At 40.0% G+C, this 13,479-nt stretch overlaps 1 pseudogene; it reads left to right on the top strand.

Moving 5' to 3' along the window:
* Positions 1–4,291: 4,291 nt before the first annotated feature.
* LOC119238822 (coiled-coil domain-containing protein 90B, mitochondrial-like) lies at positions 4,292–4,677 on the top strand (annotated as a pseudogene).
* The last annotated feature ends 8,802 nt before the right edge of the window (positions 4,678–13,479 follow it).

Raw genomic sequence — 13,479 nt, 5'->3', positions numbered from 1 at the left:
TTAGACGTTCCCCAGACAACAGGCAAACGGAAGTGGTAAGGGGTGTGGGCGGGGCTTGAGCACACCAGGAAGTAGGTCGCCGAGTTGGGCGGGGGGACGCCTAGCTGGAGGGCCCGTGACGGAAGGCGCAGCTAGTGGTTCCAGCCGTCGCCGGCAGCCCCCACCGCCCCACGCCTTTGTCTGGGCGTTCCTGGAGAAGTATTTCCGGGACTGCGGCTCTGTCTTCCGCTGCCTGGCCCTGCTCTATGCTGAGGCTGCTGCGCGCTTAATTCAACCTTCCTGTCCGAGTCCCGGTCCCCAAGCCCAGACGCTAGGGCGGAGACCGCAGTCTCGCCTCCCGTGAAAACTTGCTCGTGGGCCTCCCTGGGGGCGCAAGGGGTCAAGCACTGCTCTGTGAAGCTATCAGCCGCCACTGCAGCACGAGTTCGATCCCCGGCCAGGGAGCAACCCACATGGCGCAGCAGACCTCTCCTGGCTCACCCGCTGCTGCCCTCAGCAGTGTATTTCAGTCAGTCTGCCTGATCTGTTCCCCACTCTGTCTCTGGTGAATCCTCTCACCCCCCACACCTCTGGCCTGTGCCCCAGTTCTTGTGTGCATAAATAAATATAAAAAAAAAAACTTAACTCGTGCTAATGCTAAGGAGGCACTGGCCTATCAGACCCCCTCCCTTGTTTACACTAGCTAACCCGCTGCGCAGTCCTGTTTTGATTGGAAGTATTTAAAAATCAGGAGATGTGAGAAAGCTAGGAATCCGTGTGCGAATAAAGATCTGACCCTGGCATGCGTTCTTGCATAGCAGTAAAACAACTGAAGGAGGGCTGCCAGAGTAGGTAACCTTTTTGCCAGTCCTCACTTCCCTGCCCACTTCTGTTTACATTGCATATCTGGCCCCAGATGGAATGAATCAATGCTTAGTCTTTCACTAGATAAGTGTGGAAATATGTGTGGGCTTTGGAGTCAAACAAATTCTGAACCTGACTACTCCATAACATGAGCCAGTCATTTATTTGAGCTTCATTCATTCCAAATACGTCATGAACAAAAACAGGGTCTCTGCACCCAGAGGACCGAGAAAGTGAGGAAGTCAAACATTAAATAATAACATAAGCAAAATTTATGAAGAAACAACTCGCTAAAAAGGAGATAAAAAATGACTCTTGAACATATGAAAATATAACTTTGCCAGTAAGAAAAAAATATGCAAATTAAAATTTCCAAGCAATCCTTCCCACCCCTTTTACTGACACAGGTATAAGGAAACATGCGCTCTTCATTTATGGCTAGTGAATGTGAAGGCACAACTTCAACTGGAAACAAAATTTTCAATGCACATAACCTCAAAATCAATTGTTTCAATTCTAGGAATTTATTCTACAGTAATAAATGTGGGAAATGCCTTTACCTACAAAGTTATTCAACGCAGCAGTATTGCTTGTCATAACCAACACCTGTAAACAAACTGAAAGGCCAATAATTGAGGTTAACGAAATTATTAATATGCCCAGCCCTTACATAGTACATAAAAAAAGTCAACTATTTACATATTAATAAAGAACTTCAAAATAACAGATTAAAAAGTGCAGGGAAAAATGTATATATTATGTTAGTAATAGAGAGGGCTAAAATAACGACGAACATTATGTACATAATTGCTTGTATACTCAAAATAGTTCTGGAAGGATATTCAAAATGCTAAAAGTGATTGTAAGGAGGAGAAATGGGTAGCAGAGGGACAGGGAAGAAAAGCGACATTTTACTCTATATGTTGTACACAATTTGAATTTTGTACATATGGCTGAAATACCTACTCCAATAATAAAGAAAAATAAAAGAACAACATACTATCTGATTAAAATTGTAGTAAATGCTAAAAAAGGAGAAATCCAAAGTTATAAGAGCATTTAACAGTGAGATCCAATCTAGACTTTTTCAGTTGGGGAAAATCAGTTTCACTGGAAGTGATGTTTGAAATGAAACCTAAAGGTTTAAGACATTAGCTTGGGGAAGGGGGGGATGAGAAAGTGGGAAGTGCAAGAAAGAATTCTGCGCAGACCTCTCCTGCCACCCGCTGCTCCCCTCAGCAGTGTACTTCAGTCCTTCTGCCTGCTCTGCTCCCCGCTCTGGCTCTGGTGAATTCTCTCACCCTCCCGCGCTTCTGACTGTACCCAGTGCATGTATAAACAAAACAAACAAATATAATAAATAAATAAATAAAAACATGCCTCTATAAAAAAAAAAAAATAGAATAAGAATTCTAAGGCAGGGTCCCCTCCAGTGGCAGCGCAGCCGGTTGAGTGCAGCCCAGCGCAGTGCTATGAAGCTGTCCACAGCCTCTGCAGTGTGGGGGAGAAACCCACATGGCACGGCAGACCTCTCCTTTCTCACCCCCTGCTCCCCTCAGCAGTGTCTTCAGCCTGTCTGCCTGTTCTGCTTCCCATTCTGTCTCTGGTGAATTCTCTAACCCTTTCTCGCGCCTCTGACCTGTACCCCAGTTCTTGTATAGATAAATAAATCTTTAGAAAAGAATTCTAAGGCAGGGGTTTCCCTGGTGGCACAAGGGGTTATGTCTCAGCACTATGAAGCTATGGGCAGCCACTGCAGCACTGCACAAGTTTGATCCCGGCAAGTCGGGGAGCTGACCCACATGGAACAGCAGACCTCTCCTGTCTGGCTGCCTGCTCCCCTCAGCAGTGTATTTCAGTCAATCTACCTGTTCTGTTCCCCACTCTGTCTCTGGTGAATCCTCCAACCCCCTGCACCTCTGGCCTGTACCCCAGCTCTCATATGCATAAATAAATAAATCTTTAAAAAAAATATTCTAAAGCAAAGGAAGAGTTTGTGCAAAGTATCCAGGAGATGGAAGAAGCATGGCCAGTTTACACCACACAGAAAGAAGACCAGAGCTTTTGGAAAGAAGTAAGACAAAGCGAGTTGGAGAGCTGTAATAGGTGGAGAGGTAGGAGAGACTAGTGGTGAAGAGCCACAAGGGCTATTTGAGGAATTTTATTCTAAGGGCATTGAGAAGGCACTAGAGTTGTTGGTTTTGTGGGTTTTTTTTCAATAGTCCAGTGGTTTTGTTTTCATACCTATCATGCCATGAATTCACAGGGAATGGGTTCTACCAGCTCAGGCTCCTCACAAAGTAGGCTTCTCTGTGGGGAGCAGACTGGAGCTTCAGTTGAACCCAAATACCTTTCTCTGACTTCCCTTTCTTTCTGATCATTTTCTTTACACCTTTCAGGAAACTCTTGGCTCCTAGAAAGCTTAATATGCTCAATGTGAACATAATTCTCTTGGCAAGAACCTTTCCCTTGTTTGTTTACAACAATGCCAACTGCATGCTGGGTATAGACTTTCAGTTTTGCTGTGGTAGCCATTGTGGAGCATTCCTTTTACAACAGTGTCCACCCTCTTGATGTCTGCAATATCACTTTCTTGTAGATTTGCATGTATGTAGCCAAAGGAACAACTCCAAGTTTTCTGAAAGGCCTAGAAAACATATAGCAGGTGCTTCTCTTTCCCTCTGTGTTGGTCATTTTGGCGATTTATTGCAAGATACCCATTCTAGGTGAAAGGTGAGAAGGCACGAGTGTTTTGAGCAAGAAATGACATGGTGAGAATGAACATTTAAAGAGTCATGTTTCAGAAAACTGGGGACACCTGGAGTAACTGTGTTTGGAGACTCCTGCATTTTTTTTTCCTTTTAAAGCAGTTTTTTTTTTTTTAAAGATTTACTTATTTATACAAGAACTGGGGTACAGGCCAGAGGCACGGGAGGGTGAAAAAATTCACCAGAGACAGAGCGGGGAGCAGAACAGGCAGACTGGACCCAAAACACTGCTGAGGGTAGCAGCGGGTGAGACAGGAGAGGTCTGCCGCACCACGTGGTTATTTCCCCGGCTGGCCGGGAATCAAACCCACACTGCAGAGACTGGACAGCTTCATAGCCCAGCGCTCAACCCGCTGCGCCACCAGGGAGGACCCTGGAGACTCCTGCATTCTGAAGACAGTGAGGGGCTGCTAAATTTCAATCCCCTGCGGGCATTTCTCACTGGCCTTGCACAGAGTCATTAACTATCACCACTAAAGAAGGATATGAGGCCAGTGGACATAATTCCTTTAGAACAAAGGAAATAACTTTTGTTACCCATGCCTTGGTTCAAGACTTGGAAACTAACAACTTTGGCAAAGTACAAGCAGAAATAGTTGTATCAGCTTAACCACTTTATCCAATGTGAGCCTGGACACTATCTATAAGGAGATGGCCACTCAAGCTCAACAAGGAATAACAGTACAATAATTAATGACTCATTTGGACTCCATCAGGAAAGAAATGGTTATATAGAGAAAGGTGCAAATCTGAGAGCAGAGAACCAGAAAATGAAAATTGAATTAGAACAAGTTAAGCAACAACTGATAAATGAAACCAGTCAAATCAGAGCAGATAATAAACTAGACATCAACATAGGAAAAAAAAACCTTAAGCAACCACAGAATTTACCCAAAAAGATACCAAAACCAAAAGTATTTCAGAGGCCTGGAATAAAACTGACACTGAAATCGCTGCTTTAAAAGCACTGATGGAATCTTACAAACTTGAGACAATTTGTTACCTTGCAGCCTCAGTGTTTACCTTCCTGGCAATAGCACTGGGACTTTATAGATTCTGGAAATAGCAGTGAAACTACTGCATTATACTCAGCTGCCAGAGTTGACTGCTTAGAACACTGAATCAGGAAAGGTTTCCATTTTCCAACATTGAAAGTTGCAGCAGAATCATAATACAAGATTATTCAAAGTACACATGGACTAAAAAGAAATGTTTTGGAATGGGAAGATGTGGTTTGTTTTATATTTATATCTTCATTGTATTAACAAGCTGTCATAAAAAAAAAAACTAACTTGAAATAGAAAGGTCTTCTGATTTATCCTTTTTGATAGGTCTTAGAAACCAAACTAGAGTTTTCTTGTATTAGCTTGAAGAATTTACTTTGATGTTTTCTGCAAACTTGAAAACTATTCTCAAGCCTACATACTTGTTATTGTATCAACTTTGCTGATGAGTGTAGCACTACTGTCTTTTCATATAAAATGCTAATATAACAAAAAAAGGTCATGTTTAGCTGATGAATGAGGAATAAATTGAGAGAGGAACAAGAATTGATAATTGAAGGAAAATTAAAGGATACTGCAAATAAGACATAATGAACAATAAAATTTTAGCTATCAGAATCCAACAATGTATCCATAAGATAATTCACCACGACCAAGTTGGATTCATTCCAGGGGCACAAGGATGGTTTAACATCCGAAAATCAATCAACGTTATCCAACACATCAACAAAAAGAAATATAAAAACCATATGATAATATCAATAGATGCTGAGAAAGCTTTCGACAAAGTGCAACACCCATTCATGATAAAAGCCCTTGAAATTCTTGGGATACAAGGAACATACCTCAACATCATAAAGGCCATCTATGAGAAGCCAACAGCCAGTATAATTCTCAATGGTGAAAAGCTGAAAGCAATTCCATTAAGATCTGGAACAAGACAAGGATGTCCACTCTCACCACTGCTTTTCAATATAATACTGGAAGTCCTAGCCAGAGCAATAAGACAAGAGAAAGACATCCAAGGAATCCAAATAGGAAAAGAAGAAGTCAAACTATCACTATTTGCAGATGATATGATAATATACATAGAGAACCCCAAAATCTCCACAGAAAAACTAATTCAACTCATCAGTCAGTTCAGTAAAGTGGCAGGATACAAAATCAACACACAAAAGTCAGTAGCCTTCCTATACACAAACAATAAATCTGAAGAAGAAGAAATCAAAAAAACCACCCCTTTTATTATTGAAACAAAAAAAATCAAATATTTGGGAATAAATCTAACAAAAGAGGTAAAGGACCTATACAAAGAAAACTATAAAACACTGTTAAAAGAAATAGAAGAAGACACAAAGAAATGGAGAGATATCCCCTGCTCATGGATTGGAAGAATAAACATTATTAAAATGGCCATCCTACCAAAAGCAATATACAGATTCAATGCTATTCCAATCAAAATCTCAATGGCATTCTTCAAAGAAATAGAACAATTATTGATGAAATTCATATGGAATCACCAAAAAACCCGAATAGCCAAGCTCTACTGAAAAAAAAAAAAGGAAATGGAGGCATCAAACTCCCAGACTTCAAACTATACTACAAAGCCATAATCATCAAAACTGCATGGTATTGGAACAAGAACAGACATACAGACCAATGGAATCGAATAGAAAATCCAGAAATAAACCCACAGATTTATGGTCAACTAATCTTTGACAAAGGAGCAAAGACTATGCATTGGAGCAAAGAAAGTTTGTTCAATAAATGGTGCTGGGAAAACTGGGTCGCTACATGCAAAAGAATGAAGCTTGACCACTACCTCACACCATACACAAAAATCAACTCAAAATGGATTAAAGAACTAGACATAAGACCTGAAACCATAAAATACATAGAAGGAAATATAGGCGAAACACTACGGGATTTGCACATCAAAGACATCTTTACAGACACATCACCCAAAGCAGTGATAGTGAAGACAAAGATAAACAGCTGGGACTACATCAAATTAAAGAGCTTCTGCACAGCAAAAGAGACAATAACAAAAACAAAGAGAAACCCCACCAACTGGGAGAACATTTTTGCACCCAACACTAATGATAAAGGACTGATCACAAAAATCTGCAAAGAGCTGATGAGACTCAGCAACAACAAAGAAAATAATCCAGTCAAAAAGTGGGCAGAAGAGCTAAAGAAACTTCTCTGAAGAGGAAATGCAAATGGCCAACAGACATATGAAAAATGTTCAACATCACTTGCAATCAGGGAAATGCAAATCAAAACTACCATGAGATACCATCTCACACCAGTGAGAATGGCACATATTAAAAAAACTAGCAACAACAAATGTTGGTGAGGATGTGGAGAAAAAGGAACTCTTCTGCACTGTTGGTGGGAGTGCAAACTGGTCCAACCACTATGGAGAGCTGTGTGGAGATTTCTGGACCTACTAAACATAGAGCTTCCATATGATCCAGCAATTCCACTCCTAGGTATTTACCCAAAGGACACAGAAACATCAATTCCAAAGAGCACCTGCACCCCTATGTTTATAGCAGCACTGTTTACAATAGCTAAGCTTTGGAAACAACCCAAATGCCCAAAAGTAGATGACTGGATCAAGAAGATGCGGTACATATATACCATGGAATATTACTCAGCATTCAAAAAAGATAAACACATGCAATTTGCAGCAACATGGATGGCGCTGGAAGGATCATGCTCAGCGAAATAAGCCAAAAAAGAAAAAGAAAAATACCGGATGGTCTCACTCATAGCAGGAATCTAGAAACTTAAATAAGGGACCAGGAAAATGAATATAAGAAAGTGAAAATCAAAATCAACAAAAAACTATGAACCAGAGACACTTTTTGGGGGGGGGCGGGAGGGAAGGATTGGGTCATGAATGGGGTGTTTGCAATTGAGAGGGGAATATAAAAATTAAATTTAAGATTAAAAAAAAAAAGATAATGAAACCATTCACTTGGACTAGAGTGAGGGGGAAAAGAAATGGAAAAAAAGGAGAATGGATTTTAGGAAATCTAGGAGGTACAACAAACCTCCACTGATGTATAATTGGATATGTAAGAATGAGGGGGAAGGAGACAGATGTCACTGGAAGATTGTTAAGTTTTCTAACTTAAAAAAAAAACTAGATGAATAATACAGCTAGTTGCTATGATGGGGAGTATTGGGGAAGACGTTGGTGGAAAGGTTTCCAATATATAAAATCTCCCTGAAAGAGGACTTGTGAGGAATAAATTATATTTTCACACCTTTATTAAAAAAAGATGCTATTATTACTATATGTTCTAAAAACTTTTTCTTTGACCCCACACTTAAGAAGTTAAAGCACTTTATGTGCAAGGACTTTTTTCATGAGAAAACATTTTGGTTTCTCAAAACACCAAAACCAAACTTCAAGTGCTTTAATTAGATAGGGATCAGGAATATTCCTTAAAAAATGTTAAGAGTAATAATAATGAAGTATAGAGGGTGACAGAATACAGTCTAGGAATAACTACACACACATCCAGTCAGTTGACATTCAACCAAGAGGCCAACTCAATCTAATGGGTGAAGGAAAATCTTTTTAAACAAATGTTGCTGGAGGGGGCCTCCCTGGTGGCTCAAGGGTAAGCAACACACTGTGAAGCAATCCGAAGACTCTGCAGCACAGAGTTTGATCCCCGGCCGGCCAGGGAGCAACCCACACAGCACAGCAGACCTCTCCTGTCTCGCCTGCTGCTCCCCTCAGCAGTGTACTTCAGTCAATCTGCCTGTTCTGTTCCCCACTCTGTCTCTGGTGAATCCTCTCACTCCCAGCACCTCTGGCCAGTATCCTCGTTCTTGTATGCATAAATAAACAAATCTTAAAAAAAAAAAAAGTTCAGTGCTTTAAAAAAATAAATAAAATAAAAATCCAATTTTAAAATAGGAAAGGTCATGATAGACACTTCATGAAAGATATACATACTTAAGATAAGCATATTAAAAATGTTCAACATCATTAATCATCAGGGAAATGTAAATTAAAATCATAGGGTTATTTCATACCAACTGAAATGGATAATATAAAAAATATAACAATAAATATTGAAAAAGATATTGAACTGGAACTCTCATCCATTGTTAATAGGAGCACAAAATAGTAAAACTACTGTGGAGAATAGGGAGATAGTTTCTTCTTTTAGGGAGATGGTTTCTTAAGAACTTAAATATACATTTATTACAAAAGCTTATACAACTCAACAAAGGAAACAACCCAATCAAAAAATGGACAGAAGAGGGCCTCCCTGGTGGCACAGGGGTTAAAATCTCAGCTCTATCAAGCTATCATCAGTCATTGTGGCAGGAGTTTGATACCTGGCCAGGGAGCAACCATGTGGCCCAGCAGACCTCTCCTGGCTCGCCTGCTGCTCCCCTCAGCAGTGTACTTCAGTAGATCAGCCTGTGCTGCTCCCCACTCTGTCTCTGGTGAATCCTCTCAACCCCCACACCTCTGGCCTGTACCCCAGCTCTTGTATTCATAAATAAATAAAATAAATATTTTAAAAAATGGACACAAGAGCTAGATAAACATTTCTCCAGAGAAGACATATAGATGGCCAATAGGCACATGAAAAAAATGTTCAACATCATTTATCAGGGAAATGCAAATCAAAACCATGAGATTTCACCTCAACCTAGTGAAAATGACCCATATCAAGAAAAAAACAGAAACAACAAATGTTGGTGAGGGTTGGAATGTAGACTGGTCCAGCCCCTATGGAAAACAGTATGGAGGGCCCTCAAAATATTAAAAAGAGATATACCATATGATCCAGAAGTCCCTGTTTCAAAGGGCTATATGCACTCCTATGTTTATTGTGGCACTATTCACAATAATCAAGTTATGGAAACAACCTGAGTGCCCAGTGACAGTGCAGTGGGTTAAGAATATGTGGTATACACACGTAATAGAACACTATTCAGCTACTAAAAAAAGAAAAGATAAGCCTTTGTTATTTGCCATTTGTGACAACATGGATAGAACTGGAAGGGATTATGGGAAATAAATGAGGAGGAAAACAAATACCAGATGATTTCACTCATGTGAAATATAGAGATACAAAACAAAGGAATTGATAAAACTAAGCCAAAACAAGCCCTGGAGATATGTCTATAGAACCGAGGCTAAAGAGGGGATGGGGTTAGGAACCAGGAATCAGGTGTGGGGGGTGTGGAAGGAGTGGGCCCGAAGGTCAGTGGTACAGGACTGTGGATGCTTTTGTGATAGGTATGTATGGGGTGGTGACATGCATCTGAGGTTTGTTTCACTAAATCCTATACAGTGTTGTAAACCAATGTTACTCAACTAAAAATTAAATTTTAAAAAACTGAAAAAAATAAACTTACAATATGACTCAGCATTTTTCTACTCTTAGGTATTCATCCAAGAGAAATGAAAACCTCTATCTGCAAAACAAAAACCAACAGTCTTGTGTAAAAATATACATAGCAGCCCTAATCATAACTGCCCCAAATGGGAAACCACTTGGAAGTCTTTCAATAGGAAATTTGATAAACTATCATATATTCAGCAATAAATAATTTACCAATACATACATTATAAATGAGTCTTCAAAGAATTATAAGTGAAAAGAAGCCCCACGCAAAAGACATACTATGTTATTCCACTTATAAAATCCAAAGGCAGGCAAAATTAATTTTTAGTGATGAAAATCAGCAAAAGTTATTGGTGTAGAGAGGATAGGAGGGATGATTTGAAAGCACAAGTAAATTTTCTGGGTTAGTTGTCATGTTCTAAATCTACTTTTGGATGATTATCAGACAAATGCATACAGTTGTCATAACATCAAACTGAACTTAAGCTGTGTGCATTTAATGATATATTGATATCTATCGATCAGCTTAATATAAAGGGGAGAAGAGGATTCCTGTTTCAGGAGCAACTGTTCCCCAGTTTACTTTACTGATCTATCAGTTCTCATGTAATCTTTGGGCTCTAATCTGCTTAGGGCCCAAGTGCTTGTTATGGAATTTATCTTAAAAGGACATACAATCCAGTGTCCCCCCAAAATAAGATATTAAATCTGTGAAGCAATTTTGGGTTAGTAAGCAACCATTTGATCATTTAAGGCACTGGCTTGTACTACTGTGATTTTAACATGGATAGTACAAGATTTAACCTAGTCTATTGTTAGCTACTGCAAATAATGGAGTAAAAAAATTAACTCTTCAAAGGCATGCAGAAGACTGTCACTCTTCTTCATTAAGCCCATCCCCTGGTATGCATTACTATGGTCTTTACAACACTCAAAACCACTTGCAGGTATTTTGGATACAATAGCATTTACTACCCAAAGCAAACATCATTTCCAAAGCAGGTCATGCTTCCTCCATTTTTAGAAAACTCTTTAGTATTTGCCCTAGTTATATAAAAATGAACCACAAGACAGGGTCATATGGTAGGAATTTATTAACAAGCAAACAACTTTGTTCATACCAGGAAGGCCAGCAAGTAGTTATAAATAACTTGAGAGCAGGTGCAATAACTTAACAATTTTAGAGCATTCCATTAGAATGTCTACTGTCCAAAGGGACCCACAAGAGGTGCTTTCACAAGTGTGGGTTATCATTACAATGCACTCTGAGAAAATGTGACTTGCTAAGGTCGGAGTACACAGAAGGATCTCCCCCTCAAAAGAGGAAGCTGAGAAGTTCAATTAGTGGTGCACTTGGATAGTGTTCTTAATTAAGGATGAATCCTGCTGTGTGTGTTTGCTCACTCCTCAGGAATCCCACCTCAGATGACTGGTTCCAGAGTCAGAGCCTCACCACACGAGCCCCAGATTCACAACTCTGAGAAATAGCCACTTAATGTGGACTGAAGTTAAAATAAATGTACAATAACATGGACTGAAGTGGCAGCTAGGCCATGGTTTTGTTACTGTATATGTAGGTACCAATTTTAACCTTCAGAGGGAAATCTAAAATCAGTAGAAACGAGATTTCAGCCTAGAGAACTTTCTGGAGAATTGATTGCCTAAAACTAATAGTTTCCTATTTCTATAGTCACCTTCCAAAGTTCTACCCTGAAACAAACTTGAGTACTCCATGGCAAAAGGGAGGCAGTTTGAAGAGTGAATACCAAATTTTTATAGATGTAGTCAGTGAGAAGGGACATGTAGGTGTCAAGAAAGACACCAAGTCAGGAATTACTTTGTGCATATGAAGTTACCAACTCAAAACAGGTTAAGACTGGCCTTGGAAATAAGGGGCTTGGTTCTTAATTCTCATTAAAATGCTAGGGTGGCTTGAAAACCTGAAGGAGAAAAAGGCATAATTTGAATCCTCCTTAGTAGAATGTCTGAGGTTAACAACAGAATAAGATGTATTTTGAACAGAGAAAAACCAATATAAGAATGTCATTGAGTCTCCAGGGCAACCTAAGATTGAAAGACCCTTAACCAATCTATGTAATTTTTTTTTAAAAGTTTTATTTATTTATACAAGCACTGGGTATAGTCAAAAGCACGGGAGAGTGAGAAAATTCAACAGAGCCAGAGCAGGGTGCAGAACAGGCAGACTGAAGAAGTACACTGCTGAGGGGAGCAGCGGGCACAGCAGGAGAGGTCTGCGCGCCATGTGGGGCCCTTGCCAGCCAGCAGCAGGGGATTGAACCGGCGCTGCAGAGGCTGCGGGCAGCTTTGCACCCCACCGCTCAACTGCTGCGCCAACGGGAGGACCCTCTATGTAATTTTAGCAGGTGTTTGGCAAAGTTGTTTGAGAAAATTACAGTGAGATAGTGTAGTAGTCAAAATGTGCCTTGAGTCCTGCCACCCACCCGCTGGATGGCCTTGGGCAATCTGTTGAGTCTCTATGTACAATCAGGATTGAAAATTCCAGATAACAGACACTCTGTTTACTGTACCTTCAGTGCCTAGAACAGTCTGACAACGTAGGTGTTAATGAAATAACCTACGTTTGAATCTTCATTCTGTTAATTACAAAAGGATGACCACAAGGAAATTATCTATTTTGCACTTCCATTTTATTTATAAGCTTATCTTAGGTCTGAATTTAAAAAAAAAAGGACATAAAGCATTTAGTGAACACTAAGTTAACCATAATTATTATTCCTAGTTTCTTATTTAAAAAGAAAACTGGAGTCTCCCTGGTGGCGCCAGGGGTTAAGCACAGCATATGAAGCTGTCTGCAGCCACTGCAGCATGAGTTCAATCCCCAGCCAGGAGCTACTCACATGGTGCAGCAGACCTCTCCTGTCTTGCCTGTTGCTCCCCTCAGCATGTATTTCAGTCTGCCTGCCTGTTCTGCTACCCACTCTTTCTCTGGTGAATTCTCTCACCCCCCACACCTCTGGCCTGTACCCCAGTTCTTGTATGCATAAATAAATAATGTTCTTCATGACCTGCTTCCTATTCCACAGGGTTAAGTCCCTAAGAGCCGCCACATTTGTACTGATGACCCACTCCCATAGATGGTTGTCTGTAAGTGTCTAGAACAGTGAACATGTAACACGTAGAACTGTGGGAAAAGCAGCTATTAGAATAATGTGGATGTAAAGATGGTGGATAATGCCAGTTTCAGAGTACAAAATGTCTACTTTTTTGGATCCAATTTCATCCTGCTTTTGGAAGTTTATGAGATAGCTCTATATCCTTATTTCTTGCCTAATTTAACAATAGTGTGCTTATTATTTGTAACTAGGCTTTCTTTCCCCATTTTCGTTAATCCTCACATTATTTCTATAAAACATAGTATAGCATGACAGAATGAACACAGTGAATCAGATCAGCATGGCCATGTCCCAAAGTCTCTATGAGCCTTCTCATTTA

Source organism: Talpa occidentalis, unplaced genomic scaffold (assembly GCF_014898055.3).
Source record: "Talpa occidentalis isolate TD23 unplaced genomic scaffold, MPIMG_talOcc4v2.1 talOcc4.11, whole genome shotgun sequence".
Lineage (NCBI taxonomy): Eukaryota > Metazoa > Chordata > Mammalia > Eulipotyphla > Talpidae > Talpa > Talpa occidentalis.
Note: the sequence above shows the minus strand (reverse complement) of the source record. Positions and strands in the feature narration are given on the sequence as shown.